The sequence below is a fragment of the Schistocerca nitens genome, chromosome 2 (genome assembly GCF_023898315.1).
Source record: "Schistocerca nitens isolate TAMUIC-IGC-003100 chromosome 2, iqSchNite1.1, whole genome shotgun sequence".
NCBI classification, from domain to species: domain Eukaryota; kingdom Metazoa; phylum Arthropoda; class Insecta; order Orthoptera; family Acrididae; genus Schistocerca; species Schistocerca nitens.
The window spans coordinates 669,157,857-669,164,736 of NC_064615.1; the positions used below are offsets into that span (position 1 = coordinate 669,157,857).

Consider the following 6,880-nt stretch of genomic DNA (forward strand, 5'->3'; position numbering starts at 1 on the left):
ACATTCATTTCTTTTTAAGAATCGCAATTCAATCATTCGAGTGCGGCAAAAGCAGCGGTGCAGCGTTTCTTTTCTTATGATCTCGCAGCTGCTTGGACGTATGTCCATCGTTTAAGACGACAGAAAAGTAGCGTCAGCGGTGCGTCAGTGGGAAGTCGGTGAAGTCATGGAAGCGCACATCATTCCATAGCTTATGCCCTTCGAATTAAACATCATTTCGAGATCTATAAACCAATCAAATTTCGGCTCCAGCAAAGAGTATGTTGGTATTTCCGAACGACGAGTTCTTATTTATATTTACGTGCACACCTGTCGCAGTCATTTTAACGTATCGCGCCTATAATAATCCATCTGTAGCACGGCAGGGCCTACTGGAGAGACTTGACTTTGCAGACATCCGTCGCTAGTGGTCGCCCAAACACCAAGCTCCATCGCAAACAGCAGGACAATCTTGGGCTAGGAGGAACGTCAAAACGTTGCAAGCAATATCAGTGTAACGTATCGAGCTGTACGTTTCGTTGCAGTAAGTCGTGGAAAAGAATGCACAGCACATTTCTCATTTGCATTAGACGACACTCCATGTCGATACAACGCTTATTCCTGCAGTAAATAAGTGGGGCGGTGATTTTGCCCCCATCGGATATCGACGTGGACGGATGCTGTCATTAAATGATTCGTGAGTGGGAGCTTGTTCGGCTGCACTGCACTGCAGCCGGCCCAGTACGATGTTTTGAATGCGTTTTCGAATCGACAAATGTCTTCTTTCCGCAAGCACTCGCCAAAGACACATTAGGAGTTGCAGCAGACGAGGTGGCCGAGTGGTTAAGGCGTTGGACTGCTAATCCAATGTGCTCTGCACGCGTGGGTTCGAATCCCATCCTCGTCGTAGAATTTTACGTAAAGCACCCGTTTGCGGTCACTCCTTCTCCATGCGAAACGCCACTCAGTAGTAACAACGAAGCGTGTACGTGGCAGAGATCGTATGTATGAAATACGAGACAAAACTGCCTACCAGATGGAAGCGCACATCATTCCATAGCTTATGCCCTTCGAATTAAACATCATTTCGAGATCTATAAACCAATCAAATTTCGGCTCCAGCAAAGAGTATGTTGGTATTTCCGAACGACGAGTTCTTATTTATATTTACGTGCACACCTGTCGCAGTCATTTTAACGTATCGCGCCTATAATAATCCATCTGTAGCACACAACTGTCGCCTTTCGACAGTTTGTTTTGCGTCAGGCCGCCATATACAGAAGCGATTTGGCAGGGCCTACTGGAGAGACTTGACTTTGCAGACATCCGTCGCTAGTGGTCGCCCAAACACCAAGCTCCATCGCAAACAGCAGGACAATCTTGGGCTAGGAGGAACGTCAAAACGTTGCAAGCAATATCAGTGTAACGTATCGAGCTGTACGTTTCGTTGCAGTAAGTCGTGGAAAAGAATGCACAGCACATTTCTCATTTGCATTAGACGACACTCCATGTCGATACAACGCTTATTCCTGCAGTAAATAAGTGGGGCGGTGATTTTGCCCCCATCGGATATCGACGTGGACGGATGCTGTCATTAAATGATTCGTGAGTGGGAGCTTGTTCGGCTGCACTGCACTGCAGCCGGCCCAGTACGATGTTTTGAATGCGTTTTCGAATCGACAAATGTCTTCTTTCCGCAAGCACTCGCCAAAGACACATTAGGAGTTGCAGCAGACGAGGTGGCCGAGTGGTTAAGGCGTTGGACTGCTAATCCAATGTGCTCTGCACGCGTGGGTTCGAATCCCATCCTCGTCGTAGAATTTTACGTAAAGCACCCGTTTGCGGTCACTCCTTCTCTACATCTACATCTACATCTATACTCCGCGAGCCACCTTACGGTGTGTGGCGGAGGGTACTTATTGTACCACTATCTGATCCCCCCTTCCCTGTTCCATTCACGAATTGTGCGTGGGAAGAACGACTGCTTGTAAGTCTCCGTATTTGCTCTAATTTCTCGGATCTTTTCGTTGTGATCATTACGCGAGATATATGTGGGCGGTAGTAATATGTTGCCCATCTCTTCCCGGAATGTGCTCTCTCGTAATTTCGATAATAAACCTCTCCGTATTGCGTAACGCCTTTCTTGAAGTGTCCGCCACTGGAGCTTGTTCAGCATCTCCGTAACGCTCTCGCGCTGACTAAATGTCCCCATGACGAATCGCGCTGCTTTTCGCTGGATCATGTCTATCTCTTCTATTAATCCAACCTGGTAAGGGTCCCATACTGATGAGCAATACTCAAGAATCGGACGAACAAGCGTTTTGTAAGCTACTTCTTTCGTCGATGAGTCACATTTTCTTAGAATTCTTCCTATGAATCTCAACCTGGCGCCTGCTTTTCCCACTATTTGTTTTATGTGATCATTCCACTTCAGATCGCTCCGGATAGTAACTCCTAAGTATTTTACGGTCGTTACCGCTTCCAATGATTTACCACCTATGGCATAATCGTACTGGAATGGATTTCTGCCCCTATGTATGCGCATTATATTACATTTATCTACGTTTAGGGAAAGCTGCCAGCTGTCGCACCATTCATTAATCCTCTGCAGGTCTTCCTGGAGTACGTACGAGTCTTCTGATGTTGCTACTTTCTTGTAGACAACCGTGTCATCTGCAAATAGCCTCACGGAGCTACCGATGTTGTCAACTAAGTCATTTATGTATATTGTAAACAATAAAGGTCCTATCACGCTTCCTTGCGGTACTCCCGAAATTACCTCTACATCTGCAGATTTTGAACCGTTAAGAATGACATGTTGTGTTCTTTCTTCTAGGAAATCCTGAATCCAATCACAAACCTGGTCCGATATTCCGTAAGCACGTATTTTTTTCACTAAACGTAGTAACAACGAAGCGTGTACGTGGCAGAGATCGTATGTATGAAATACGAGACAAAACTGCCTACCAGATGGAAGCGCACATCATTCCATAGCTTATGCCCTTCGAATTAAACATCATTTCGAGATCTATAAACCAATCAAATTTCGGCTCCAGCAAAGAGTATGTTGGTATTTCCGAACGACGAGTTCTTATTTATATTTACGTGCACACCTGTCGCAGTCATTTTAACGTATCGCGCCTATAATAATCCATCTGTAGCACACAACTGTCGCCTTTCGACAGTTTGTTTTGCGTCAGGCCGCCATATACAGAAGCGATTTGGCAGGGCCTACTGGAGAGACTTGACTTTGCAGACATCCGTCGCTAGTGGTCGCCCAAACACCAAGCTCCATCGCAAACAGCAGGACAATCTTGGGCTAGGAGGAACGTCAAAACAGAAGCGATTTGGCAGGGCCTACTGGAGAGACTTGACTTTGCAGACATCCGTCGCTAGTGGTCGCCCAAACACCAAGCTCCATCGCAAACAGCAGGACAATCTTGGGCTAGGAGGAACGTCAAAACGTTGCAGGCAATATCAGTGTAACGTATCGAGCTGTACGTTTCGTTGCAGTAAGTCGTGGAAAAGAATGCACAGCACATTTCTCATTTGCATTAGACGACACTCCATGTCGATACAACGCTTATTCCTGCAGTAAATAAGTGGGGCGGTGATTTTGCCCCCATCGGATATCGACGTGGACGGATGCTGTCATTAAATGATTCGTGAGTGGGAGCTTGTTCGGCTGCACTGCACTGCAGCCGGCCCAGTACGATGTTTTGAATGCGTTTTCGAATCGACAAATGTCTTCTTTCCGCAAGCACTCGCCAAAGACACATTAGGAGTTGCAGCAGACGAGGTGGCCGAGTGGTTAAGGCGTTGGACTGCTAATCTACTGTGCTCTGCACGCGTGGGTTCGAATCCCATCCTCGTCGTAGAATTTTACGTAAAGCACCCGTTTGCGGTCACTCCTTCTCCATGCGAAACGCCACTCAGTAGTAACAACGAAGCGTGTACGTGGCAGAGATCGTATGTATGAAATACGAGACAAAACTGCCTACCAGATGGAAGCGCATTCGAGTCGCAGCCGCGGTGCGGGACGGACGTGTGGCGGCTGGCTTGGCGTCTTGACGTAAACAACGGCTGTTTGCTGTCACGAGGTTAGTCACTTCGTTACCTTTGCGAGTTAGGCTATGTTTACTGATTTCAAGATATAATGAGCGCGATTACAGTAATGAGGAAAGACACGATCAAATTTACTTTCGACCGAAATTTCTTGAGGCCTAAGGCATATGAAGTAAAACAGTGGTTACTCGATGGTGTTAAGATTACTGGCCATGACATAACAGGTGTGCATTTATCGTTCGTTTCAAATGCGGCTTTTGTTAAACTGACCAACCCAGATTTGTGTGTCTCTCTTATGGATAAGTGTGGCGGAGTACTGAAGTTTAAACATTCCGACGGTACAGTGAGTGATGTTTCCGTCTCACACGCCGGATTAGGCATACGTACAATTAGGGTCTTTGAGTTGCCATTTGAAGTTCCTGCAGAGGAAATTAATAAAATCCTTCGACCGTATGGCCGTGTTATTTCGAATATTGGTGAAAAATGGTCGGAGCCACATATGTTTCCTGTCCTGAATGGAGTCCGCCAAGTTAAGATAGATCTTCAAAGGCACATACCGTCATATGTAAATGTATGTGGACACCGCGCCATAGTTATCTACGACGGTCAACCCAAGACATGTGCATTGTGCAATTCCCCAGAGCACATACGCAGCGAATGTAGCAAACGGCGTGTCCCACAGATACCTGCCGGGGAGGTTGCGGTTCCTGGCGCAGCTGTCAGCCTTCAGTTAACGTACGCGGCTGCCGCGTACGGCCGAAATTCTGCAGAAATGTCAACAGTTGAGCACGTGGAACAAGTTGAAGCACTGGCGGCCGCCGCAACCGCCACAGAGTTGGCCGCCTCTGTGGATGACCGAGCAGCTGCTGTTAGGCCCTCTTACGACGTCACAACTGCGATAAGTGATACGGAAGGCAGACAAACAGAACTGCGGGAGAGGATACAGTCATGCAAAGACGTAGATACTGAACAGCCGTCTTCGGACTCGCAGCGACGCGAAGTGCCCCAAGACTCTACCACGTCACCGACGGCAGTCGACAAATTACTCGACCTCCCGTCAGACGCACAGGGCGAACGAGCTGAAAGGATGTCGCGTGATGGCGACGCTGGTGTCCGTAACCGAGCCGTACCCCACCCGGAAATGCAAGTAGGACAACCTCCGGAACCCCATCCGACACGTGCGGAAGTGACGGAACGCCCAACTGAGGCTCTTAGCGAACTTCACACGAGGAACTCTGAGCCAACGACAGAACCGCGCTCACCACTGTCTTCTTCCACCGAACCGCCAGAACATTCGCCTGACTTGTCTCCTACGGGATCCCTGTGGAGGAGGAAGAAGTCAAAAAAGCGTCGTATGGCACACCAAGCGGCAGAGACTATGGCCCCAGCTCTCAGGGAAAAGCTGAAACATCTACAGAACAAGGATCAGAAGGCTGAAGATCTGGAACCAGCAGGGTCTATTGGGCACCCAGACAGAACGGAAAGGCAAGAAGACCCGGGGGGTGACCATCACCCATCGCAAACTGGGCTCCCGAACAAAGTTCCAGAAGGTGTTTCATTGCCAGGCCGACACGCACCAGCTGCACCGGCCAATTGGGCGGACGATGACGCAGATCAGGATGTAGTTAACATGGACGATGACCCAAGTCAAGAAGAAGACCTTTTTTATTAATTGAGTTGGCAAGATCGCCTTGATACTAAACGAGGGACTGATGACTACAGACAGATTCCATATGAAAGTATTACGCAGTCAATAACCTTACCTGCACTATCTGGCAAATGCTCCAAACCTATAATGTGACCACATTAAATATTAACAAAATTCAAAATGCAACTAAAGTAGCCGCACTTCAAGATTTTTTCTATCAGTCGGACACCGATATTGCCCTTTTACAGGAAGTGCTTATTCGAGACCTTCATATCCCAGGATTCAATGCTATTTTAAATGTAGCTCTCGAACATAGTTGTGGGACCGCTATTCTTGCCAGAGAGGGCATCGAAATGACAGACATTTGTCAATTGGACTCTGGGAGGGGCACTCGGTGTAACATCCATAATACGGCTATTATAAATGTTTATGCGCCCTCAGGCAACAATGCACGCGACGCAAGGGCCAAGTTTTACAAAAGTGATATCTTAATTTTACTTCAGGACAATCCTGCTGATGTTTTGCTTGGAGGTGACTGGAATTGCGTCCTCAATGCCAAGGACCAACGGCCAAATTTTAATAAGTCCGAGGAGTTACGGTATCTGGTGTCGCACATGAAATGGTCAGATGCTTGGGAACTGAAATTTCCTACTTTGGTCAAATTTACTTACTTTAGTAGCAGGTCCCAAAGTAGGATTGACCGATTCTATGTCTCATCTACTTTAGAAAATGCAGTTGCTGGCGTTGAAGTAATACCTACATTTATTTCCGACCACCTAGGCGTAAAGTGCAGCATACGGTTAAGAAAACAGTCAGCTTACTGGGGCAGGCCCTTATGGAAACTGAATATAAGCATGTTATTGGGGGACGCCTTAGCTGCAGAAATACAAGAGACTTGGCGGGCCGCCTTACGAGTGCGTCACAAACATCGGTCCACCGTTGAATGGTGGACCACTGTGGCGAAGAAAAAATTAAGGGCGACTCTGATAGCGTTTGGCAAGGAGAGGATGAGGTGGATCAGACACACAACAGAGTTCCACTACGCCTGCTTACGTGATCTTTACGAGGAGCCAATGTCCCAGGACATCTTAATACAGATCAACAAAACAAAAGCAGCGCTACTCAATATTAAGAGATCACAGTTAGAAGGATTAAAAATCAGATCGCACTCACATAGTATCGTGGACG

The 6,880-nt window shown here is 47.4% G+C and overlaps 3 non-coding genes across 3 annotated transcripts; all 3 read left to right on the plus strand.

Annotated features, from left to right (window-relative positions):
- Positions 1 to 804: 804 nt before the first annotated feature.
- On the plus strand, positions 805 to 886 carry Trnas-gcu (transfer RNA serine (anticodon GCU)). The gene has a single exon. It is a non-coding gene; the product is annotated as a tRNA-Ser (tRNA).
- Positions 887 to 1,712: 826 nt separating this feature from the next.
- On the plus strand, positions 1,713 to 1,794 carry Trnas-gcu (transfer RNA serine (anticodon GCU)). The gene has a single exon. It is a non-coding gene; the product is annotated as a tRNA-Ser (tRNA).
- Positions 1,795 to 3,772: 1,978 nt separating this feature from the next.
- Trnas-gcu (transfer RNA serine (anticodon GCU)) lies at positions 3,773 to 3,854 on the plus strand. Its single transcript has one exon. It is a non-coding gene; the product is annotated as a tRNA-Ser (tRNA).
- The last annotated feature ends 3,026 nt before the right edge of the window (positions 3,855 to 6,880 follow it).